General features: G+C 39.4%; 1 protein-coding gene across 6 annotated transcripts in view; it reads right to left on the reverse strand.

The window, feature by feature from the left end:
• The window catches only part of RAD54L2 (RAD54 like 2), a 126,904-nt gene that overhangs the window by 96,763 nt on the left and 2,943 nt on the right, over nucleotides 1-27,198 (reverse strand). For 3 of the 6 annotated variants that reach the window (XM_077858722.1, XM_077858721.1, XM_077858724.1), the window contains exon 2: nucleotides 25,430-25,574. The exons of 2 other annotated variants lie outside the window; for them this stretch is intronic. The gene's annotated coding sequence lies outside the window, so the exon portion shown is untranslated. Of the gene's footprint in view, nucleotides 1-10,820; nucleotides 11,003-25,429; nucleotides 25,575-27,198 lie in introns of all 6 variants that reach the window. One more of the 6 variants, XM_077858723.1, reaches the window with a different exon arrangement.

Consider the following 27,198-nt stretch of genomic DNA (forward strand, 5'->3'; position numbering starts at 1 on the left):
AAATTTGAATAGACCAAGGACCAAGAATTAAAGGCAAACTGCAAATACAAATACTCTTGCTGACCCTATGGCAGTCCTAGGAGAAGAGGAGGGTACCAATCTTCTGGGTAGGTGTAAGTCAGATAAGAAATAATCCCTTGAGGTTCAATGAAGCTGAAAAGGAAAGAAAATGTTGAAAAACTGCAACCTCTACATAAAGACAGGAACTTAAAGAGGTATACTCTCAGGATTCCTGGGTGGCTCAGTGGTTTAGGGCTTGCCTTCGGCCCAGGGCATGATCCTGGAGTCCCGGGATCAAGTCCCACATCAGGCTCCTTACATGGAGCCTGCTTCTCCCTCTGCCTGTGTTGTCTCTGCCTCTGTGTGTGTGTGTGTGTCTCCCATGAATAAATAAATAAATTCCTTAAAAAAAAAAAGCTATACTCTCAGAAAAGAGTGGTGTAGAAAAAAATCTAACCACCAATACAGAAGACAACATAAAAGCTTATGTCAACCTTGTTTGGAGGAAGGATAAAAAATATTCAGTCTACATGGTCCAAGAAATTAATCAATACTAAAATGGTCCAGGAGCACCTGAGTGGCTCAGTCAGCTAAGCATCTGACTCCTGATCTCAGGTCATGTCTTGATCTCAGGGTCATAAGTTTAAGCCCCACATTGGGCTCCATACTGGGCATGAAACCTACTTAAAAAAAGGTGGGGGGGGGGCAACCTGGGTGGCACAGTTCAACTGTGTTCAACTCCTGGTTTCAGCTCAGGGCCGTAAGATGGAGCCCCACACTGGACTCTGCGCTCTGTGTGGAGTATGCTTGAGATTCTCTCTCCGCCCCCTCTCCCTCAGCCCTTCCTGCTCAAATAAATAAATAAATGAATCTTTAACAACAACAAAACCACTAAACCAAAGTGGTGCCAGGCAAGTGATAGATACGAGTTGCCAAGAAGTAAATGTAACACATCCCTGGGACATATCTCAACCTGAGCCACGTATGAGTCCCATAGATAAAACATTACTGAAGATGAGCTTACAACCCCAAATTACAAACACATAAGCAATTAATCAAACAAAAGTTTTAGTTTCCTAAAAACTTCTGATAATAAAACTACCAGATTAAAGGAGATAAACTACATACTATCTGAAAAGAGGCAGAAAAAACTTTAAAACTAGGACACCTGGGTGGCTCCACGGTTGGGTGTCTCTGCCTTTGGCTCAGGGTATGATCCCAGGATCCAGGATTGAGTCCCATATTGGGCTCCTTACAGGGAGCCTACTTCTCCCGCTGCCTGTGTCTGTGCCTCTCTCTCTGTGTCTCTCATGACTGGATAAATTAAATCTTTAAAAAAAAAAAAAAAAAAAAAGCTTTAAAACCCATGCATGATGACAAAAGCAAACAAACTCTTCACAAACTAGATGAAAACTTCTTTGACTGGATAAAAGGAATCTACGAAAATCCACCACCCAAAATAATAAATAAAAATTCTGACAGCCATCCCAAAAAGTCATTTCTTGGCATTAAAAATCAGTTTCAAAAAAAAAAAATCAGTTCATATAACACATTTAGTATGAGACACTGGGGCATACACTATAAATTCAGGAATAAGATACAACTGCATGCTACCAATATTTCTATGATTCTTTTTTTTTATTCTTTTTTTTAATATTTATTTATTTACTTTAGAGAGAGAAAGAGTGAGCGCAAGCAGGAGAAGGGGCAGAGGGAGAGAATACCCAAGGAGATTCCCACTGAGCGCAGAGCCCAACATAAGACTCAATCCCAGACCCATGAGCTCAGGACCTGAGCTAAAACAAGAGTCAGATGTTTAATCAACTGAGCCACCCAGGCACCCCAGAGTTGTTAGAGATTCTAACAAACAAGTAAGACACACACACACAAAGCATAGAGACTGAAACAAAGAAAGAAAATTGTCAACAATAGAGGATCCTATTATTTCAACATAGAAAATCTACAGGTAAACTAATATTAGAAATACAGAAAAGTGGGGATCGCTGGGTGGCTCAGTGGTTTAGCGCCCAGGGCGCAATCCTGGAGTCCCGGGATCGAGTCCGCGGCGGGCTCCCAGCACGGAGCCTGCTTCTCCCTCTGCCTGTGTCTCTACCTCTCTCTCTCTCTATGTCTATCATGAATAAATAAATAAAATCTTAAAAAAAAAAAAAAGAAATACAGAAAAGTTTAGTAAGGCAATTAGATGAAAGAACAATATGGAAAGGTCTATCTTTAAAAATATATTTTTTATTTGTATTTATTTGAGAGAGAGAGAGAAAAAAACACAAGCAGGGGGAGAGGCAGAAGGAGAGGGACAAGCCAACTCCCTCTGAACAGGGACCTCAATGCAGGGCTCAATCCCAGGGCTCCAGGAACATGACCTGAGCTGAAGGCAGACACGTAACCGACTGAGCCACCAAGGCACCTCAGATCTATCTTATTTCTATACGCAGTCAACACTCATTTAGAAAGTATAATGTTAAAAATAATACCTACAAGAGTAACAATGACCATAAATTATCTGGCAATAAATCTAGGGAAAGATATGTAAGACTTTTGTGGCAAAAAGTGTAATGCTTCACTTAAACAGACCTAAATAATCAGAAAGATTTGACATGTTCTAAGATGGACACTATTACATAATGTCAACTTTCTCTAAAAACTCCACGCACTTCTAATCAAAATCCCAAGGCACAAAATATGTAATATAAAGGGAAAGATCAATAAATTTCACTACATCAAAAATGAAAATATAAACAAAGCAAAGATAAGCAACAGTCTGGGGGATATCTGCAAGCATAGGACCAGTAAAAGGATTAGTATCCACAATATACGAGAAACTCTTAAAAACCAATAAGAAAATAAAAGATACAACTAGGTAACTCTTAGAAGAGAAAACTCAAATGACCAAAAACCATTTCACACACATTTGAATAATTGGAAATATCTAGCAAGGTTAAAGATTCCCAGCCCTATGAATCATAAATTTTGCTCTTAAAAAATTCTAGAACAGGTATACAAGGAAATTTGCAATCTACATTGTATCATTGTAAGGATCAGTGGGCGGGGGGGGGGGGAAGCAATCATTCATCATTCATTAATAAGAAAATGCACAATTGTTGTCCTCTCACCTAATGGAATATTATAACACAACTTAAAAATAAATGAACCAGAATATAACATACATCAATATGGATAAACTTCAATAGCATAATATTAAGTGAAAAAGAAAGTTACAGAAAATTAAATACAAGATAATATCCATTTATATAAAGTTTTAAAATATACAAACATCTAATTGTTGTCAAGAAAACATACATGCAGTAAGAGAAGGAAAACATGCATGGGAATAATATATAATTCAGCAGAGTGTTACTTCTGGGGGTAAGGAAGTAAATGTGACTAAGAAGTCAAATATCTTCACTCTGGTTTGTTTTTTTAAGTATGAATATCTGAAACAGAATTATGATATAATATCGAGATATGACAAAGCTGGAGGGTCGTAAGTATTTTTTGTTATATTATTCTGATTACTTTTCTATATGTTTGAAATAAATGAAATGAACAATAATTAACCACCACCCAAAATAATAAATAAAAGTTCTGAGAGGCAGCCACCCCTAAAAGTCATTTTTCAGCATTAAAAATTAATTTCAAAAAAAGCAGTTCTGGGGCACCTGGGTGGCTCAGTCATTTGAGCAACAAACTTTGGCTCAGGTCATGATTTCAGAGTCATAGGATCAAACCTGAGTCGAGCTCTGTGCTCAGTGTGGAATCTGCTTCTCCCTCTCCCTCTGTTCCTCCCTACCCCCACCCCTTTCTCTCTAAAATAAATAATAAAAATAAAATCCTTTAAAAAATCAGTTTCAGCTCTTATGATGGAAACTTGGATAAGTGGAGGTTCATCACATCATTCCAGCTGGTAACCCAACCCTCAATCACCTTTGTCAGTGACTTGGGGACACACACTACTGGCAATATGATCTGCTGAGTTTCCTTCCACAGGCATGCTAAGTTTCACAAAATTCTCACATTAGTGCCAACTGTATTAATATGTATAGATTTTTTTTAAGTAATAAGAATCAACATTTGATTAACATAAACACACTGTGAAGGAAGACCACACTTGCCAATTAAACAGGAGAGCATCTAGGCTAGTTTCTTCAATAGGCTATCTCTGGTTTAGACAAGAAGCCAATATCCATGGTGTACTAAAACCTAAGAATATTAATTAGCCTCTTCTTTAGAGGGTTAAAGGAAAAGAAAACTCCACGTTTGTTTGTTAGTTTGTTTTTATTTTAAGTGGACTCCATGTCCAACATGGGGCTTGAATTCAATACCCTGAGATCAAGAGATACATGCTCATGCTCATGTTCTACCAACTGAGCCAGCCAGGTGCCTGAAAAAGGAAGACTCCAAGAGCACTCCTTATACTCCAAGAACACCCCTTATGCCTCATATCTAGCCATTTCTAACTCCTTGCTCTGTTTATATTTGGTTAGATGTCCTAGATAACAAACTTCACATCTTCATTTATATATAACGTAGGATTCCAAGTCTACTGTATTTTACTAACTGGCCCACTGTAGGCATGTGTTTTCCTATGTAAGGCAGAGAGACAAATTCCTTCATTCTTTGGAAAGGATGCTCCTGGACTAGTTTTCCTGGGTCTTTACCAAGCCCTGGCAGCATCTTCAAAGACTTCAGAAGATTTATTATCTATACAACACATTAACACCAGGATAAAGACATTACCACCAGCTGACTCAAAACCCCGAAAAACACATCAGTAGCTGAATCAGTTATTTAGTCTGCTTTCCAAAAAGTGTTTCCTCTAGGCTGCCTCTAAACTTGACAGAAAGTAGAGTGATCTTTCCCTTATCTGAGATGGTCTTCCTTCTGATCTATCATCAGAAGATCACTGGTAACCTAACACTACGTCACGACGCCTAAGTCATCCACCTCACTTCATCTCATCACACAGGCATTTTATCATCTCACATCATCACATGAAGGGTGAGTACAATACAGAAAGATATTTTGAGAGAAAGTGACCACATTAACATAATTTTATTACAGTATATTGTTATAATTGCTCTATCATTTTTATTGTTAATCTCTTACCGTATCTAATTTATAAAATTCAACTTTATTGTAGGTATGTATGTAGAAGAAAACACAATATATACAGGGTTTGGTACTATCTGCAGCTTCAGGCCCCCACTGGGGCTCTTGAAACATATCTCCCACAGGTAAAGGTCAGGGGGGCTGTTGTAATCAATTTTTAAGGAAGATTCTAAAATAACCACAGTATAATTAGGGAACTGAGAGGAACATTAGTGAAAGGAAAGGGATTATGATCATGGAGGACAAGCTGATACTCTACCACCTAGTAACTAATCCTCCCATACCTGGGCGTTTTCCAGTGTCAGGGAAAGTCAATACTTCCATTATCTGCAGACTTAACAATCAGTTAAAACTCACTAAATGTACTACCAAATGCTTACACATGGAAAAGAGTTAAAAAGGAATAAACCGTTCTCAGCAAAATGATAAAGCAAATACTATGGTACTACTACATTCTAACTGGTGACCCTTGTGATTTTTGATAAACACACTGGGGCTGATGGGGGGTGGGTGGTAGAAGGTAGAAGGAAGGTATAGAGACCATGACTTTACAAACCAAGAGGTTCTTTTACTAAAATTCTCTGGGAGGTGCTTGGGTAGCTCAGTAGGTTTAGGCATCTGACTTTTGATTTCAGCTCAGGTCATGATGTTGGGGTCATTGGGTAGAGCCCCCCAACAGACTCTGCACTCAGCATGGAATCTGCTTGTCCTTCTCTTGCCACTTCTCCCCACGTGCACACATACATGTACACTCTCTCTCTAATAAATAAATAAAATCTTTTGAAAAATAATAAAAATAAAATAAAATAAAAATGCACCTTCTCTGTACTCTGACATAAAGAGGCTCTGCAATCTTGGATCAAGCTCTTCTATGAAGCTTCAGAGAATGAATAGAAGTGATGATGGAGAACCAGTACTTGAAAAGCTCAAATACCATATGAAACCAAAGCCAGTATTGGTTTGGCTCCTGGGGTTCTAGTCAACAAAGAATACTGAGTAGCAGTAGAGGTCCACTCAGCTCAGTATTTAGCATACTCTAAGTTCAAAACATGGCCTAGATCTATACTCTAAAAACTACAGAGCACTTATCAAAGAAATTGAGGAAGACACAAAAAGATGGGAAAATATTCCATATTTATGGATTGGATGAATAAATATTATGAAAATGTCTATGCTACTTAGAGTGATTTACACATTCAATGCAATCCCTATCAAATTACCATGGACTTCCTTGACAGAGTTAGGACAAATAATCCTAAGATTTATATGGAACCAGAAGAGACCCAAATAGCCAGAGGAATGTTGAAAAACCAAAGCTGGGGGCATCACAATGCCTGACTTCAAGCTGTGTTATAAAGCTGTAATCATCAGGACAGCATGCTATTGGCACAAAAACAGACACACAGATCAATGGAACAGAATAGAGAATCCAGAAATGACCCTCAACTCTATGGTCAACTAATCCTCAACAAAGCAGGAAAAAATAACCAATGCAAAAATAGTCTCAGGACGTCTGGGTGGCTCAGTGGTTGAGCATCTGCCTTTTGCTCAGGGCATGATCCCTGGGTCCTGGGATTGAGTCCCACATCGGGATCCTCTCGGGGAGCCTGCTTCTCCCTCTACCTATGTCTCTGCCTCTCTCTCTGTCTCTCTCATGAATAGATAAATAAAATCGTTAAAAAAAAAAAAAACAAACAAACAAAAAAAAAACAGTCTCTTCAATAAGTGGTGTTGGGAAAATTGGACAGCCACATGCAGAATGAAACTAGACCATTCTCTTACACAAAGCTAAACTCAAAATGGAGGAAAGATCTAAAAATGAGACAGGAATCCACCAAAATCCTAGGGCAAAACACAGGCAACAACCTTTTTGAACTTGCCCACAGCAACTTCTTGCAAGACACATCTATAAAAGCAAGGGAAACAAAAGCAATAATGAACTATTGGGACTTCATCAAGATAAAAACCTAGGATACCTAGGTGGCTTAGTGGCTGAGCATCTACCTTCAGCTCAGGGTGTGATCCCAGGATCCGGGATCAAGTTCTACATTGGGCTCCCTGTAAGGTGCCTGCTTCTTCTTCTGCCTATGTCTCTGCCTCTCTCTCTCTCTGTGCCTCTCGTGAATAAATAAATATTTTTTTAAAAAAAGATAAAAACCTTCTGCACAGCAGAGGAAACCGTTGACAAAACTGAAAGGCAACATACAGAATGGGAGAAGATATTTGCAAATGACATATCAGATAAAGGGCTAGTAACCAAGATCTATAAAGAACTTATCAAACTCAACACCCAAAAAGCCAAACAATCTAGTCAAGAAATGGGCAGAAGACATGAAGAGATATTTCTCCAAAGAAGACCAACACACAATAACCACATGAAAAAAATGCTCCACATCACTTGTTATCAAGGAAATACGAATAAAAACAATGAGATACCACTTTACACCGGTGAGAATGGCTAAAATTAACAAAACAGAAACCAACAAATGTTGATGAGGATGTGGAGAAAGGGGAACCCTCTTACACTGTTGGTGGGAATGCAAACTGGTGCAGCAACTCTGGAAAACAGTGTGGAAGTTCCTCAAGAAGTTAAAAATAGAGCTACCCTACGACCCAGCAATTGCATAACTGGGTATTTATTTACCCCAAAGATACAGATGCAGTGAAATGACGGGACACCTGCACCCCAATGTTCATAGCAGCAATGTCCACAATCGCCAAACTGGAAAGAGCTGAGATGTCCTTCGACAGATGAATGGATAAAGAAGATATGGTGTGTTTATGTACATATATACACAATGGAATATTACTCAGCCATCAGAGAGGACCTACCATTGACATGGATGGAACTGGATGGTATTATGCTGAGTGAAGTAAGTCAACTGGAGAAAGACAATTATCATATGGTTTCACTCATATGTAGAATATAAGAAATAGTGAAAGTGACCATAAGGGAAAGAGGGGAAACTGAGTGGGAAAAAATTAGAGCGGAAGACAAATCATGAGAGTCCTAACTCTGGGAAAGAAACAAAGGGTTGCAGAGGGGGAGGTAGGTGGGGGGTAGGGTAACTGGGTGATGGGCATTAAGGAGGGCACATGATATAATGAGCCCTGGATGTTTTACTGTATGTTGGCAAATTGAATTTAAGTTAAAAAAATTTTTTTTAATTAAAAAATAAACAAATACAAAAAACATGGCCTGGGAGAAAAATCTGCTAGAAGAAATGCAAAGATGGAGTAAACCAGGAAATAGAGCCAGTTAAAAAGAGGAAAGGCCAGAACTGAGAACTATTTAGGAGATAAACAGGTAACGGAAGAAGACTGTTCTTCAAGTCTCAGTGAAAGTGTAAAAGACACATGAGGCATCTCTTCCAGGTTTCTCTAACCAATGCCTAGGGTGCTGCTGTCACCTCCTCCTCAGACACCAGCCCAGGCTGGAGACCAGATGTCATGCATATGCCAGCTTTTACTATCAGCAATGTTGAAGAGGAAGTGGGTATATCAGAGTGCTGTTAGAGAGACTCAGGTTAAAGGCACCACTTAACTGGAGCAAATTATTTACCTTCTCATCTGAGTAATGACACCTTACACATCAGGTGCAGTAAGGTTTCACAGAGCATATGACCCAGCAACATAAGTACTTAATAACCTAGCACAATGCAAACAAATACTACATCAATGTGAAACTTATTACACTTATTACAAACTTATAGCCTTATTGCAGCTCCAGCCCATTTGAAAACTCCAGTAGGTGAGACTGCCCAGTATACAGTAGTATGTTGGTTCTCATATATTCAACCAATGTTCCACTTAGGGAGAGACCTGTTTTTCTTTCCAGTGTAACATCTACCATAATACGTACTATCTGGTTTCTAAACAAATAAAACTGTTTTTGGAGAGCTCATCTCTGTGGACAGCAGCTGAGTTACTATACAGTTTTACCCAAAAGTTAAGTAAAAAATTGGTCCTATGCCCAGAAAATAGGCATTCCATCCAGACAAAACTGGATAAACCAAGTCTACAAACAATGAGTGAATAAAACAGCAGGGAAGAGAAGAATACACAGAGTAAGAATAACCCACACCAAAAGGCCCACTCACAGAACCAAATAGGGCTCTGAAATGTATCAGTTCATATCTGTAGCAATCAGGTGAGGCAAAAGTTAACAAGTTAACTGTTAAGATACCACCAAAGTTACTAAATGAAAAATGTCCAGGACAGAGATATTCTGCCTTTAGGCTAGAAATAAGATTTATGTAAGCAGTAAGAACCAAATGTTCTACCCACATTAAGATTCAAGATTCCTTGTAAGAGGCTAGATAGCTTGAGAGACATAACCTGGGAAAGGAAGAATATCAGCAGATACAAAATTTAAACATATTAAATGTGAAAGACAAAACAGTTTTCACTTCAATAGGCTATCTTACTGAGCTGCTACTATTGCACAGATTTGATTTCTTGCGAGTAATGCAATGATTTTATACTTCACAAGGCACTCTTTGCTACTTTCGCTTATGGAATAATAGTGCGAGAAGTGAATCTTCACGGGGGAAAAACTAGCCAAAATGCCCTTGATGTGAAATTGTTAAAATGCTATCATAGTACATGGTTTCAATTTAATTTTAATTTAATAAAAGAAAAAAAATTCAAGCCTTCCTCTAAGCATCTAAAATGTTTTTTAAAACATTTAATATGAAATATCCACTCTAGTGTCAATAGATGAGAAACAAGTCTAGAAGGGAACATCTGATAGATGAGACCAGGTCACAAGTCTCTCTGATAGAGAAATTTAGGCTGAGAGCACTGGTTGGGTCAGTTGGGTGAATTCCAATTTGCCCTAATCAGAGTTTGCAAGACAGACCTGGTGAGGTTCATAAACAATTAAGTCTACCAATATATGAAACAGATGGCTCTATCAAAGAGGCTTCTAACCTTTACAGGAAGAATCTGAGAGCATAGACACAGTAGAACAAATTTCAGGAAAGAGTTTCAAGACCATTTTTATAATATACTTTTTTTTTTTTTTAAGATTTTACTTATCTATTCATGAGAGACACAAAAAGAGAGCGAGGCAGAGACACAGGCAGAGCGAGAAGCAGGCTCCATGCAGGGAGCCCGACCTGGGACTCGATCCCAGGTCTCCAAGATCACACCCTGGGCTGAAGGCGGCGCTAAACCACTGAGCCACCCGGGCTGCCCTATAATATACTTTTGTATAAAAAGTACCCAAAAGGCTTATTAATATTTAAATCCCAATTTAAAAAATAAAGTAACACTCATGCAAGTATTTATATATGCACAGGAAACACACAAACACAAAGGAAGTGCACCCAAAGGTTAACTGTTTTTATCTCTGGGTGGTAGTTTTACCAAAAAAGTTATCTTCTTTATTCTTTTGTTTTATAATAGATATGACTTTATAGTTGTAAAATCAGCATTTTGCCTTTATACAAGTATTCTCTCTCTGTAAAGTCAAGCCATCAGAGAACAAATTCACCTTGGCCTCATCCCTATCCTTAGTAGTATCGTATTTTTCAGGCTGTGACTGCCCCTATTCATATTCACATCCAGTGACCACACTCTCATTCTGCCAACAAAAATTCACTAGGTACCTACTACACGGGCTCCATCTTAGCTAGGGCCCCCATGAAGGCCTAAAGCAGCATGTGAAAAAAAATCATCAATAAAGTCACCTTTGAAAAGCCTTTTCAGGACGCCTGGGTGGCTCAGCGGTTGAGTGTCTGCCTTTGATTCAGGGTGTGATCCCGGAGTCCCAGGACCGAGTCCCACATCGGGCTTCCTGCACGGAGCCTGCTTCTCACTCTGCCTATGTCTCTGCCTCTCTGTATGTCTCTCATGAATAAATAAATAAAATCTAAAAAAAAAAAAAAAAAAAAAAGCCTTTTCAATTTTTCAATTGTCCACATAAATATAGTATATAGTTCCATGTATGTATTCCTGTAGAGATATATACACTGAAAATAATTCCAAAATGGTTATAGTATTCAGAAATTAATGTGTTTTGTTGCTTGAACCAGTCCAAAAATTTTATGAAGATTCCAGCTTGCAGACTTTCCCTATTTATCATCTTCCTTATCATTTCCAACAAATCTTTTTAAGTCAACAATTCTCTATGACTCCCCATTATCATTCTACTTCTCCTTTTTTTGGTAGAATATTATCAACTCATCATCACACCACCTAAATAATTTCTCTCCTACCAATGGTCAAGAATTCTTTAAATGTATAGATTTTGTCAACCATATTAATTATAACAACACTGCCTGTGGGTATTCATTCACTGAGTAAAGTGGTGAGTAGAAATTACCTCACTGTTTAAGTCATTATTTCTTGCTCTTTTTTTTTTTTCCTTTTGCAAGGAATAGTTCAATTTAAGGTTAGATATAATTCCATTACATAATTAGAGTACCTTTTTATTGGGAGTACAAAAAAGGAATCAGTGTTGGTGGACCTACTGTCAATCCAGTTAAGGACAGAGTTAAGATTATATTTATTAAGTGCCTAATGAATGATAGAAACCCCAAATGCACCAGAGTTCAGACTAGGAAGCAACAGCATCTTCTACAGAGGCTACAGGTTTGAATACTCTTGGAAGGCTTTCTAGAGAAGGCTGACCTTGACACAACCCTGAAGCACAGCAGAATTAGACAAGTGAGGAGGGAAGGAGAAGACATTATCCACACAGGAATCAGAGCTTGGATCTGAGGGATGCTGAAAAGGCAGAAAAGTGTCAGGTTTTCTAGAAAAGGAGATAGAGGGGGCAGCCTGGGTGGCTCAGTGGTTTAGCGCCGCCGTTGGCCCAGGGTGTGATCCTGGAGACCGGGGATCGAGTCCCACATCAGGTTCCCTGCATGGAGCCTGCTTCTCCCTCTGCCTGTGTCTCTGCTTCTCTCTTTCTCTGTCTCTCATGAATAAATAAATAAAATATTAAAAAAAAAAAAAGGGAGATAGAACAATTCATCACTGAATAATGATTAAACATCTACTGACCAGTACTTGTAGGCACTAAAGATATGCAGAATCCTGGTCAAAGAGTGATAAATGGGAGCCCTTTAGGGATCATCCCATCAACTGACACAGATATGTAAGCATACACTGTAAGCAATTTGGTAAGTACAACATATGACTAAGGTTCAACTGATGAGGGCAGCCCTGGTGGCACAGCGTTTAGCGCCGCCTGCAGCCCAGGGCGTGATCCTGGAGACCCGGGATCGAGTGTCATGTCAGGCTACTGCATGGAGCCTGCTTCTCCCTCTGCCTGTGTCTCTGCCTCTCTCTCTCTCTCTCTCTCTCTCTCTGCGTGTGTGTCTCTCATGAATAAATAAATAAAATAAAAATCTTTAAAAAATAAAAACAGTATTTCTTAAAAAAAAAAAAAAAAAAAAAGGTTGGGATCCCTGGGTGGCGCAGCAGTTTGGTGCCTGCCTTTGGCCCAGGGCGCGATCCTGGAGACCCGGGATTGAATCCCACGTCGGGCTCCCGGTGCATGGAGCCTGCTTCTCCCTCTGCCTGTGTCTCTGCCTCTCTCTCTCTCTCTCTCTCTCTCTGTCTCTCTCTCTCTCTGTGTGGGACTATCATAAATAAATTAAAAAAATTTTAAAAAAAAAGGTTTAACTGATGAATGGATTAACAAAACGTAGTATATCCACAGAATGGAATATTATTTAGCAATAAAAGGGAATGAAGTACTGACACACAGGCTGATGAACCTTGAAAACATCACACTAAGTGAAACAACCCAGTCACAGAAGGCCACATACTGACTGATTCCATTTATGTGAAATGAGAATAGGCAAATCCATAGAAATAGAAAGTAGATTAGCAGTTACCAGGAGATAGGGGGAAGGGAGAATAGGGAGTGATGACTTAATACCTATGGGTTTCTTTTTGTAGTAATGAAATGCCCTGGAATTAGATGGTGGTAATGGTTGTATAATCTTGCAAATGTACTAAGAGCCACTGAATTGACTTAAAAATAATGACATTTATGATATATGAATTATATTTCAGAAGAAGGAAGGAAACAGGGGCACCTGGATGGCTCAGTTAAGCATCAGTCTTGCTTTCTTTCAGCTCAGGTCATGATCTCAGGGTTGTGAGATCGAGACTCATCGGGCTCCGTGCTGGGTGTGAAGCCTGCTTAAGATTCTCCTCTGTCCAGAACACCTGGGTGGCTCAGTGGTTGAGCATCTGCCTTCAGCTCATGGCGTGATCCCAGGATTCAGGATCGAGTCCCACATCGGGCTCCCTGCGAGAAGCCTGCTTACCCTTCTGCCTATGTCTCTGCCTCTCTCTCTGTGTCTCTCATGAATAAAAAAATAAATAAATCTTAAAAAAAAAAATTCTCCTCTGTCCTTCTCCCCCTATCTCCTACTTGCATACATGAGCGGGCTCTAGCTTTCTCTCTCTCTTTCCCTCAAAAAATAAATAAGTAAAAAATAAAAACACAAATAACACTCTGGTGACTGCATGGAAGCAAGATTAAGTAGGAAGCTGCCATAACACCGGGCAAAAGGTGGTGACACCATGAACCACAGCAGGGACAGTGAGAAAGGAGAAAAGTGGAAACATTAAAGACTGAGGACACAAAACCTGTAAGGCTTCAGGAGCCAACTGGAGCTCCATTAGGGCAGCCTTGCTCACCAATATCTCCCCAGCATCCATCACGGTCCTTGGTACATAGGGACGGCTCCATAAAATTTTTTTTAAGATTTATTTATTTATTTATTCATGAGAGACCTAGAGAGAGAGAGGCAGAGACACAGGCAGAGGGAGAAGCAGGATCCATGCAGAAGCCCGATGTGGGACTCAATCCCAGGACTCCCGATCATGCCCTGAGCCTAAGGCAGACACTCAACCACTGAGCCACCCAGGCATCCTGGGCTCCATAAATATTAATGAGATTGTTATTTTATTGACATTCTCTCATTATATCTTCAAAATAATACCATGAGGAAAGTAATGTTATCCCCATTCACAAAGAAGAAACCTAAAGTTTATTAGAGAGGTTAAGTGACCTATCCCAATTATACCCAGCTATATAGTGGTAGTTCAACTCAGACTTCTAACTCTAAGTTCTTATCAATGGCCCAGGTTTCCAGCTTGAACAATGGTGTAGGTAATACTGTTGTTAAATAATAAAATGCCAGAAACAGCTGGAAAATGAAATGGGGTCAGAGATACAGATTTGAGTGTCCCTGCCATACTCTGGTAGCTGAAGTCCCAAATATGTAAGAGACTCAGGGAGTATGTGTAAAGGGGGAAGGAGAGTAAAGGAAGGTCAAACCATGAGGGAGTGGAGAAGAAAGCCTGCGGAGAAAGTCGTAGAGGCAGAGGAAGAACCAGCCAGGGGAGTATGCTATTCAGGAAAGACATCAGCAAGATGGGCATAATCAAGAGTCAAAAACTACAGAAATTTCACATATGGAGGGATCATGGAACCACAAAGACATTTTAGAAGGAATTCTAAAAGGAATTGAAGGCTGCCTGGTGTTTCCAAAACCTGGTGCTTTTCAGGGCATCAGAATCTGAAGACCTTATTAAAATACATAGTCCCGAGTTCGTACCAATAGTGATCTAGTATAAGTGCCTCGGTCTTATGAAGCCTCTGTTTTCTCATCTCTAAACTGCAAATAATAGCATCAAAGTCATACTGTTATTCTAAAGACTTTATATGCATTAAAGAAGCCCCACAGATAATTATGACACTATTTGAAAACTGGTTTTTAGAAATCACAGCTACAGGAACCACAGGACTTTTAACTGGAGGTAGATGGGGGAAGACAATCCTTTTGTGAAGAACTGCAAAGATTGAAGAATGGAGGAAGGAAAATCAGCTGTCACAACCCTGGACTAGACTTAAAGGGCTTGAGTTAAGGGAAATGCAAAGAAACCAGAAAAAAATTAAGAAAGGGTAAGGCATTATCAAGGAAAACTCAACAGAATTTTCTGCCCAGGAAGGAATAAGAGGAATTAAATAGGACTCTGGGTGGGATCCCTGGGTGGCTCAGCGGTTTGGCACCTGCCTTCGGCCCAGGGCGTGATCCTGGGATTGAGTCCCGCATTGGGCTCCCTGCATGGAGAAATAAATAAAGAAAGAAAATAAAATCTTTAAAGAAAAATAAAATCATAAATAAAATAAAATCTTAATAATACTTGTAATAATAAGTAATAATACTTGTGCCTCAAGTAAAGAAATAAAATCTTTAAGATAGATAGGATAGATAGATAGATAGATAGATAGATAGATAGATAGATAGATAGATAGGACTCTGGGGCTTAAAATCTAGATGATTCCAAGAACAATGGCATACCTTCACCAAAATCAGGAAGAACAGAAGGGTACTTGGTTTGGGAAGGAAAAAATAAATTCACACAAGGTATTCAATAAGGAATGAGTGAAAATAAACATCAAAGAGTTAACTGGCAGTAAATGTGTTCTGAATAGGAAAGCAGTAAATCAATTAAGAATATGGGCTCTGAAAAAATAAATAAATAAAAAATAAAAAAAGAATATGGGCTCTGAGATAAGATGGTCTGGGTCAGAGTCCTAGCACTGCCACTTCCTATCTAAAGAACATTAAAGAAGTTCCCTAATTTTGCTAAGCCCACATTTAATTTATAAAATGAGAATAATGAAGTGTATACTTCATATAAGATTTTTTTTAATTAAATGAAAAAATAATTAACACATTGCCTAGCACACGGTAAGTTAAATTTCTTTTTTTTTTTTTTAAGATTTTATTTATTTATTCATGAAAAACACAGAGAGAGAGACAGAGACAGAGACATAGGCAGAGGGAGAAGCAGGCTCCATGCAGGGAGCTCAATGTGGGACTTGATCCCAGGATTCCAGGATCACGCCCTGAGCCGAAGGCAGACACCCAACCGCTGAGCCACCCAGACACCCCAGTTAAATTTCAATAAGTGTGATTACCTTTAGTTATCCCATAATGACACAGTGTTAACAAAGATTCTTCAGAGAAGCTAAGTCATATTATTCAAGAGTTAGAAAAATCTCACAACTCTGAGACAGGACAGGAAAGGAGAGGATTCTTTGAATTTTGGAATCAAGGAATTAGTACCCATCTGTACCATTTCACAATCCAGGCCTTCTTTATTCTTGACTATGTAATTATCACATCTTTTGAACACTCAGGTTTAAAAACATTTCTGTAAATGTTCTTACCTTGAAGCAAAGTCCACTTTATTTTTTTTTTAAGTTTTTATTTATTTATTCATGAGAGACACAGAGAGAGAGAGAGAGAAAGGCAGAGACACTGGCAGAGGGAGAAGCAGGCCCCATGCAGGGAGCTTGACATGAGACTCAATTCCGGGACTCCAAGACCACGCCCTGGGCTGAAGGCGGTGCTAAACCGCTCAGTCACCTGGGCTGCCGGCAAAGTCCACTTTAGTTCAGGCACTTATTCCACCACTATTTATTGCAAAACTATAAGCACAACAAATTGTATTAGACACTGTATGATGCAAAACTATACATAATGTACCTGTACTAAAGGGGATTACAAACTAGAAGGTAAAAAAACAAAAAAACTTATGCAAATATATGAAACCAGGCATACTGTGAAATGTCACTGAAATAACACCAGTCATGAAGAGTCGGAAGAGGGAGGACTCAATTCCACAATGTGGATGAAGTGTCACCTGAACTAAGCCTACAAAGATGGTCATAATTTCAATGGCCCAAATACAGGTTTGAGGAAACAACATGAATACCACCAAAGGATACAATGTGAATACAGATACAAAGCTGAAAAGGCCCAAAGATGTGTTCCAGGAAGAGCCAGGAATCAAGATTACCTGAAGATCTATCCATGAGGTAACTAGCCCTATGCTGATGACAAATGAGAGCAAAGAGTCACAGGGTAAAGCCTGGATTTCCCAGAAGAGGCCCTGTGGGGAAAATCAGAAACTTGTTTGGGGAGCAGAATGGTGGCTCTGGTTCCATCTATGCTGAGGACATTTCTAAAACTACCTTTTCACAGCTGATAGGCCTTTAAAGCTACAGAAGACTTCAGACTCTAATCCAGCCCTTCCGTCCTTCTGCCTAAGGACATCAAGACCAAGAGAGATGACTAACTGCCTAAGCCATGACATTAGTGGCCAAGATGGAGTTGCAACCCTAGTTTGCAGACTCAATTCAGTGCACTTTACACTCATCCCACTGGCCAGACAGAAATGTCCAAAAGTCAAGATGAAATATAGGTTATAGAATTGAGTCACCTGGACACACTGAAGTGGTGGGAGTGAAAAAGCAAGGTCTCTGAGGGCCAGGAATGGAAGAGAAAAACAACAAATCTGGGTTACATCCATATCCAGGGGGATAAAAGGAAGGGCTTCTACAAAAGCACATCTGAGAGACAGGCAGAGAATCAAGACAATGTAGAACCCTAGAAGTCAAGGTCAGTGTTTCCTCTTCAACTAAAACATACATGTTCAAAAAATATCTGCTGAATGAATGAATGGATAAAGACAAGAGTGAGACAAAAAAATGTTTGTGCCTCACATAGGTGAAGCACTGTGCTAAATACTTTATGTAGGAGTATATATGATAATCTCACAATAATCCTATGAGATAGAATTATCATGATTATCCTCACTACCATTCAAGAGGAAAAAAACATGCTTATAAATTACCCAAATTAAACAGCAAGCATCAGAGCCAGGATTAAAAATCAAGTCCAGCAGTGCCTGGGTGGCTCAGGCAGGTAAGTGTCTGTCTTCAGTTCAGGTCATCATCTTACCTGGGATTATGCCCCACATTGGGTTCCCTGTTCAGCAGGTAGTCTGCTTCTCCCTCTCCCTCTGCCCCTTCTCCCACTTGTGCTTTCTCTCTCTCATTCTCTCTCAAATAAATCTTTTAAAAAACAATAAAATAAAAAATCAAGTCCTCACAAGTCAGGAAATAGTGTTAATTTTTATTAGGGTAGAAAATGGCAAGGTAATGTTTAAAAAATAGAATGTTCTTATTAGTAAGGCATAGTGACAACGTCTGAGATTTCGCTTTGAAATATGTCAAAAAGAACAAAAAAGTGGGGAGGACAATTGAGAGAAAAAATTGGGGAAATGTTGATAATTGTTGAAATTGGGTAACGGGTACATGGTATTCATATACTATATTCCCTGTTGTTGTTGTATATGTTTGAAATTTTCCATAATAAAAACTCCACTCCTGCATGGCTTCCCTCCCTGCAAAGATGGTGGAAAGTGAGTTGGTCAAAAGAAGAAACAAACATCAAGAAAAAAAATCACTGTCCCAGCAGTACGGAATTCACCTCAGATAGTGTTCAGAAGAAATCCAAGACCAGAAGCCAGACTACAAAGCATTAAGAGACATAGATAAAACAGGTGGTAAGGAAATGGCAGTAAAATTGCACTTTAGATAAGAAACAGGGATAAGGGGCGCCTGGGTGGCTCAGTCAGTTACACATCTGCCTTCAGCTCAGGTCATGATCCCAGGGCCCTGGGATCAAGCCCGGAATTGGGCTCCCTGGAGCCTGCCTCTCCCTCCTCCTCTTCCTCCCCGCTGCTTGTGCTCATGTTCTCTCTCCCTCTGTCAAATAAAATGTTAGAAGAAAGAAGAAAGAAAGAAAGAAAGAAAGAAAGAAAGAAAGAAAGAAAGAAAGAAAGAAAGAAAGAAAGAAAGAGAGAGAGAGAAAGAGAGAGAGAGAGAGAGAGAAAGAAAGAAAGAAAGAAAGAAAAGAAAGAAAGAAAGGAAGAAAGGATAAGAAAAGAAAAAGAAAGAAAAGAAAAGAAGAGAAGAGAGAGAAGAGAAGAGAAGAGAAAAATCAAAACGAAACAGGGATAAGAAAGAGAAGACTAGGGATCCCTGGGTGGCGAAGCGATTTGGCGCCTGCCTTTGGCCCAGGGCGCAATCCTGGAGACCCGGGATCGAATCCCACGTCGGGCTCCCGGTGCATGGAGCCTGCTTCTCCCTCTGCCTGTGTCTCTGCCTCTCTCTCTCTCTCTCTCTCTCTGTGACTATCATAAATAATAAATAAAAATAAAAATAAAAAAAAGAAAGAAAGAAAGAGAAGACTAGGGTAACATGAGAGGCCCAGAACTAAGTAAAGTTACTATGGTTCTACCTTACATGTACGTAAAAAACAAAAGGGGAGAGGAGGATAGGAAGATGCTGGAAAGGAGACACTGATTAATCAACTAATCAATCAATCAATTAATATATACAAACACATGGAAAGACGCTCATCCTCCTCAATAAGAAAATGTTACCCAGGCTTCAAAAAAAAATTAGTTCAAAATTAGGCTTCAAATTGGCAGAGATTAAAAATATTGATAATGTTCCGTGATAAAGGAGAACGATAAATACAATCTTTTCAGTTATTTGGTATTATCTAGAAAAATTTGAAACATGCATATCCTTTTTTTTAAGGTCTTATTTATTTGAGAGAGAGTCAGCACACACAAACAGGGGTGAGGAGTAGAGGGAGAGGGAGAAGCAGACTCCTCACTCAGCAGGGAGCTGATGTAATGGGATCAAGACTGGAGCCAAAGGCAGAAGCTCAATTGACTGAGCCACCCAGGCACCCCAACATGCATATGTTTGGCACAGAAATTCCACTTGTAAGACAGTACAAAGAACTATACAAAGTATAGAAATATGTATACAATGTATACAAAGAATACAAAGATACATATACACAAGGATCCTTGTAGCTACAAAGACAGAAACAAATGTCTATCACCAGGGGACTAGAAAAATTGAGACAAATATATAATATAATATGTAACTATTAAATATATGATAGATAGGTGTATTAAACATGGGAAAATGCCCAAGATAAAAGCATTAAATGGAAAAAAGTCACAGAAGAGTAGATACATTGTAATCCCTTTTCTGTAAAAAGGAATTACTTTACCTCTCTTCCTCTCACACACATATACATATACCCTTACACACATTAGCATAGACAGTGGGAAAAAATGTGGATATAGGTCAAAAAAATTTTTTTAAGATTTATTTATTTGAGAAAGAGAATGAGCACACAGACCCACACAGAGGACGGGCAGAGGGAAAGGGAGAGTCTTAAGCACACTCTGTGCCCCATGCAGAGTTCTATCTCAACCACCCCAAGATCATGACCCCAGTCAAAACAGAGCAATTTTTAATGGTATTTTATACTGAGACACAGGATTATGGGTTTCTTTCCTTATTTAAAAAGGCCTAATTTTGCTGTACTCAAATACGACTAGTATAATCGGGGGGGAGGGGGGTTAAAAAGCCAAGGATTTCCAAAAGCAAAAGACTGAGCGATGAAAGTGTCATGATAGAAAGGTTAGGGTTGAAAAAATAGGGAGCAGGAGCCTTAAAGTGAGGTCACAGTCAAGAAAGAGGAAGATGGAGAGTAGGTAGATCTACGGCCTACGGTAAAAATGAGCCTTGAGGTACCTGGCCAGCTCAGCTGGTGAAGCTGCAACTCTTGATCTCAGGGTTGTGGGTTTGAACCCAAGTTAGGTATAGAGAATACTTAAAAATTTTAAAAAGAAAAAACGAGCCTTGGGAAACATTCAAGCAGTTGCTATGGGAAATGCCCTGAGAAGGCAAAGGAGTACCATGAGGGACAGACAGAGCTCAACTCAGGGGGGAAGTGGGAACTGCTGTCAATCAAGACATCCCATTTTCTTGACTCCTCCAAAACACTTAGCAGCCTAGGATTGGTTAGCAAAAGAAGCCCTGGGATCAAATCCCGCATCAGGTTCCCTGCAGAGAGCCTGCTTCTCCATCTGCCTATGTCTCTGCCTCTCCATGTCTCTCATGAATAAATAAATGAAATCTTAAAAAAAAAAAAAAAGAGGGCAGCCCGGGTGACTCAGTGGTTTAGCACCGCCTTCAGCCTAGGATCGAGTCCCATGTTGGGCTCTCTGCATGGAGCCTGCTTCTCTCCTTTTGCCTGTGTCTCTGCCTCCTCTCTCTCTCTCTCTGCGTGTCTCATGAATAAATAAATAAAATCTTAAAAAAAAAAAAAAAAAGAATTTTTTCCCAAACTTTATTTTGGTCCAATTGCTATACATCATCACATTAGGAGGAAGATCACTACTAGCGTCAACTATTGTAAAAACATCTCGACCTGGGCAGCCCAGGTGGCTCAGCAGTCTAGCATCGCCTTTAGCCCAAGGCCTGATCCTGGAGACCTGGGATTGAGTCCCACATCAGACTCCCTGCATGGAGCCTGCTTCTCCCTCTGCCTGTGTCCCTGCCTCTCTCTCTCTCTCTCTCTCTCTCTCATGAATAAAAAAAAAAAAAAAAAAAAAAAATCTCCACCTGGCTCTAGTTTTTCTCTTGAGCACTAAGTGATCTGTGAGGAAGGTGGGGCTTCCTCTAGGTTCCTCCCCCATCCAGCTCTTTCAAAGTTTCCTGGCTGTTAACAGAACAGGTGGTCTACGCCCTGTGTGGCACTAACTTCTTTGTGTGTACCTTGTACTGGCCAGAAGCCTGAAATAAGGAATAACTGTAACCCAGAGTGAAGCCCAAACGATATCCTATAAAGACATAAATGGGGTCCTAAACTTAGAATCAGAAAATCTGGCATCAAGTCCCAGCTTTTCTTCTTATTGGCTTTATGCACTTGAAAGCAAGCCACTTCGTCTCTTTGTTTTGCTTCCCCATCTGTAAAATGGCACTACCTGCTTCATAGGGTTGTTGGGAGGGCAAAGTAAAGGAAATGTATACTAAAGTATTTTATGAACTATATCATTCATATGCAAGGTATAATTATCATAAAGCAAACATTTTCATTTCTGCCTATGTACAACTTTCACTGATGGTATCTTAAGACCATTAAGTGGGCACGGGTACTCCCAATGTGTCTATCCTGGCTGAAATGATCCTTGTTTTTATTGCTTCTAACCTATAATATAACAATTTCCTTTACAATATATGGATGAAGCTAGAAAGTGTTATAATGTTAAGTGAAATAAGCCAGTCAGAGAAAGAAAAATGCCATATGATTTCACTCACATTGGAATTTAAGAGATGAAATAAATGATTAAAGGAAAGAAAAAGAAAGAGAGACAAGCCAAAAAACAGACTCTTAACTATAAGGAACGAACTGATGGTTGCAGAGAGGAGGTAGGCAGGGGATGGGTGAAATCAGTGAAGGAGATTAAGACTACACATCATGATGAGCACTGAGTAATGTATAGAATTGTTGACTCACTATATTGTACACCTGAAACTAATATAGCACCATGTATTAACTACACTAGAAATAAACAACTTAAAAAAGAAATTAAAAAAAAAAATTTCCTTCTCAAAATCTCAACACTCTTCACAAAATATCTTCAACTTAACTGCTTGCCATAGTTAACACGTCTTAAACTTTGCTTCAGTTTTCCTTATATCAATTTTTTTTATCTTTAACTACAGTTACTTTTCATGCTTTCCTTTTCTGCAGTCTGTTATGTTCGTTACCTGCATGAAACAACTGCATTAAATAGGCTTTAAAAAGGTTCCTCATACCTAGCCCTTCAGTGGGATTCCTATGTGGTCTGATCAACCATGAAAACTAAGTCAAAGTAATTTAGATAGTACACTCCCAAGTTAATTTACCAAGAAGAACCAAGAGGGTGACTTAATGAATCAGCACAATTCCATAATTTCTAGGTTAGTAACTCAGAACACTTAGCCTCCTACCAAAGAATTAATTCATTAGTTTCAGTGTTAGTCCGGTATTAAGCTGAGCAAAGAACTAGTGTTACAGATAATTTCATAGTCACTGAACTCAAATTCCTGAATAAAGTTTGGGCAAATAATCCTTTATCCCTGAAAATGCTGGTATTGAGCTCAACTTCCAAAAGAAAAAGTCACAACATACTGGTGTTAAATCCATTACCCACTCCCAGGCTGGCTGGCCACTAGTGTCTGGAGACCTTGTGACCCAAACTGACTAATCACTCTTCTTCACACATGAGAACAAAGTCCTCAGAGCAGTAAATGGCCAAATGAACATCTAGATAATACCAATGAAAAACTTTTATTTCTTCCAAAGCAAACTGTTCCAAGACCCACAGAAAGCAAGGAATAGCCCCCCAGCCTGAAACCAAAAACATATGGAATAAGCAATACATTTTCAAGCAAAATACTACTTTTAACAACATGGAAGTACAAAGGCAGAAGCACTATTTCAGCTAGGATGAGATGCAGCCATAAAATCAGAATTCTCATCACACCACCAGCTCCATAAGGAATGACTTCCTTCAGTCATTTTGCATTCAACCAACATTTACTGAGTACCTTTTCTGTGCCAGAGATGGTTAAGTATTAGGATATAAGGATAAACAAGACAAGGTCCTGCTCTCAAGTAGGGCACAACCTACCACGGAAAACACACAAATATACCAAAAGTTAAGAGTACAGTCTAATTATGAAAGAAGCTTAAGCAGATTGCAAAGGCCACACAAAGAAGCATTCAGCTTAATCTAGAAAGAATCAAAGAATCTTTTAAGCCTTAATTCCTGGTAAATGCAAGCCTAGGAGTCAGAAAATCACTAGAATGGAGAGGAAAATTAGCAGGAGAAATATCCTACGCATGCCAGGACCCTTAAGGAGTTTACTATCACTAGGGCCTCAAGTGCCAGAGAAATTGTGGCAGAGGAGGGACTAGAAAGGAAGATACAGAAGAGGCTAGGTCATAAAGGTCCTTCTGAGATGTTGGAGTAGAGACATACCAGGATCTAGATGTTCATCATATTTTAAGGTCAAAGGAATACTATTTACTTTTTTTTTTTTTTTTTTTTTTTTTTAGGATTTTATTTATTCACAGAGACAGAGGGAAAGAGGGAGGCAGAGACACAGGCAGAGGGAGAAGCAGGCATCATACAGAGAGCCTGACGTGGGACTTGATCCAGGGGCCCAGGATCACGCCCTGGGCTGCAGGCGGCGTTAAACCACTGCGCCACCGCGGCTGCCCTATTTACTTTTAACTGGAGTTAAAGACCAGCCAGAATGGAGGGGGAATTTGACTGAGGAAGACTAGAAGAGATTTGGGGCCAGTTATTTCTAATCAGTTCTATCAGGCTCATATTTATTTTTCTCTTGACTTTTTTCCTCTCACAGGGGAAAAAAATAAAACTGAACAATTCTGTAACAAAGGCTGTGAACCTTCTGTTCGTCAAAAACATTTCTGAACAGAGTGCTATATTCTATCAAAATAGACCAAATTAGAGAGAGATGACAAATCCCTCCAGCATCTGGAGTCTTCCTAGCAGAAAGACAAAACCAGGTCTCTGATAAGACGAAAACTATAGAAACATCCTGACCATGGCCTACACAGAACATCATGCTGCCTGGCATGGGAATGCTTACAGTTCTCAAAACAAGGACATACCAAACAGTTACCTCCTGGCTTCTCCACAGAAACTGCCAGGAAAAAAACCTACCAGTGCCAGGAATGACCTTGGACTTTATAGTATGATCTCCTGCCCACCAGTACTAGATAAAGACTACCTCGACAATTCTCTCACCTGTCCAGAGTTCAAACAGGTAAAGGCAGCAGGCTGCCTTCCTCAACAAGAAACTGAGCCCCTCATCCACGCATGGCACCCAGCTATATTCCTAATTAATACTACTGAGAATAGTGCCACCATTACTACTTCTAACTACACTAACAGCTACTAACAACAACACACTACTACTAACACCAAGTACTGACCACCCACAAAACACTAGGCCCTCATCTCCAGTCCTCAATACAATCTGCAGAGAAGGTTATAGTAACCCTATTTTACAGATGAAAAAAATAAAATAAAAAACAAGGCTCAGAGAGGCTAACAGCTTACCCAGGCCAAAAAGCAAGCAAGAGGTGGAGGTGGGGTGACTCTAAAGATATGCCCTCCCTATTGTACTAGGTATCTCAGAACTTTCCTAACTAAAAAAAGCAAAAACTCTGAGCTTTCTTTCCAAGAGTTCCTGAAGTTGATCCATTTGACTAAAAGGTAGTCAAATCAAAACAACATATGTAAGCTAGTTTTTATTTTCTTTGGTCAAGTGAATATTCTAGATAGAGAATAAAAGGTATTTCAAAGAATTTGTTATGTGAATGCCTTGCTTTTAAATTTCTTCATTTATTTTTGGCCAAAATATAAACACAGAGAAGACAGCAAAGGATAGAATTTCATTCTACTAGATCAGAATGGAGATTAGCAATTAAGGCAAAAAATTTTTTTTTTCAAATAAAATTTACATTATATTTTACGCAATGAATAACAAAGGGCAAGCAATTTCAAAGAGACTGAGCCTTACCTCAATCTTATTCCTCCTGTTCTAGGGGACAGCACTCCAAGTGATCAGCAGATATTCCCAGCCTACATACAGTGAACCAGACAAAGGGGATAAGCAACGCCTTCATGCTCCCAAACCACAGTGGAAAGGAAAGTGTGACGGCTTCCTGGGGAACCCAAGCACATATACAGTATTCATAAATCACTTTTCATCCCGACACACAGAAACAAAATGTTACCTGTGGTTTGTCTACAGAAATACTTAGTTAAGGGGTGTATTTAAATGAAATCATGCAAAAACAATCCCATACTAATGTAGCTAACCTTTTTCATGGAAATATATAACCAACTGTCAATAGTCAAAATTAATACTGTATAAAAACTTCATTCAACAGTTTTACCAATTAAGAGCTTCATATACTTGAATCACTTCTTCCTTCACAGGCCTATAGCCACTTCTGAACTAAGAGCTACTATTAAAATGTCAAAAATGGGATCCCTGGGTGGCGCAGCGGTTTGGCGCCTGCCTTTGGCCCAGGGCGCGATCCTGGAGACCCGGGATCGAATCCCATGTCAGGCTCCCGGTGCATGGAGCCTGCTTCTCCCTCTGCCTGTGTCTCTGCCAATCTCTCTCTCTCTCTCTCTCTCTGTGACTATCATAAATAAAATTTTTTTTAAAAAATGTCAAAAATATCAGATGCCCTACACGGTATCTTGCACAATTCAACAGATATTGGTTTATGAAAAAATTAATGATTTAAAACAGAAAATTTTTAAAGGAAAAAAGAAATGAAGGGAAATAAATGATTTTTTAAAGATTAAGGGGAAAAAAACAATCCCAGAACTATTAGTACAACTACAGATAGAATTATCTCACATTCCACCTGAAAATTTATAGTATACTCCAGTACCTCTTAACACTAAATAAACTCAGAAGGTGCAATGACTCTGACACTGTTTTTTCCATCTAGGATTTGATACCTCATCTACAGACAACACACCAACTTTTGTCTGAATACTACAAACAGAGCTCTGGTGCACAGCTGCAGGCCTCAGAGCTGGAGTTTGCACACTGCCTTTGAAGAATAGAGATGAGACACAGTGTACAGACCAAACTCATTGAAGGCGGATAACACTTCTAGTGAAGATAACGTCCTGTGAGAGCTCAAATAGCAGTCACTAAGATTTAACAGATTTAACATAATGACTTCATGGCAGTAGGAGAAAACGAAGTTTCGTGAATTTGGGGATACAAAAAACTTCTAACAACATAAACAGTTAGGGTCTTCACATCCCCCTCTAGAGTTGCACACATTAAACAATGACACAAAAGTCAGTGAAAAAGGGATCTTAAATTAATCTAGATTTATAAGAATTGGACTGAAAACCCCTATAATTCACATATATCACAGTGTCTAAGTTTGTCTAGCATTACAAACAATAGCCCCAGTGCTGAAAAGAAAGTATGAGTCACAATTCAAAAACAGGAGGAAAAAAAAAAAAACTGAACAGAAGAAAGCTTTGGATCCAAATAACCACACACACACACACACACACACAAAAAAAAATTTCTTTACTTAAAATATTGTCAATGACAGCCACCATTCTGACTCGGGAGTGAGAAGGAATGATTTCACACTACCTTCTACTCAGGAACAAGCTCCTTCAAACCCCCAGAAGCCCTTCCCATTCCCATCCACCTTGGTGTCCTGCCACTGCGAGAGTCAGCCACATCCACTAGCAAGCACTGGAATTCAAACAGATCTGAGTCACCCACTCCCCCGCAGGAAG

Source organism: Canis aureus, chromosome 19 (genome assembly GCF_053574225.1).
Source record: "Canis aureus isolate CA01 chromosome 19, VMU_Caureus_v.1.0, whole genome shotgun sequence".
Taxonomy (NCBI): Eukaryota; Metazoa; Chordata; class Mammalia; order Carnivora; family Canidae; genus Canis; species Canis aureus.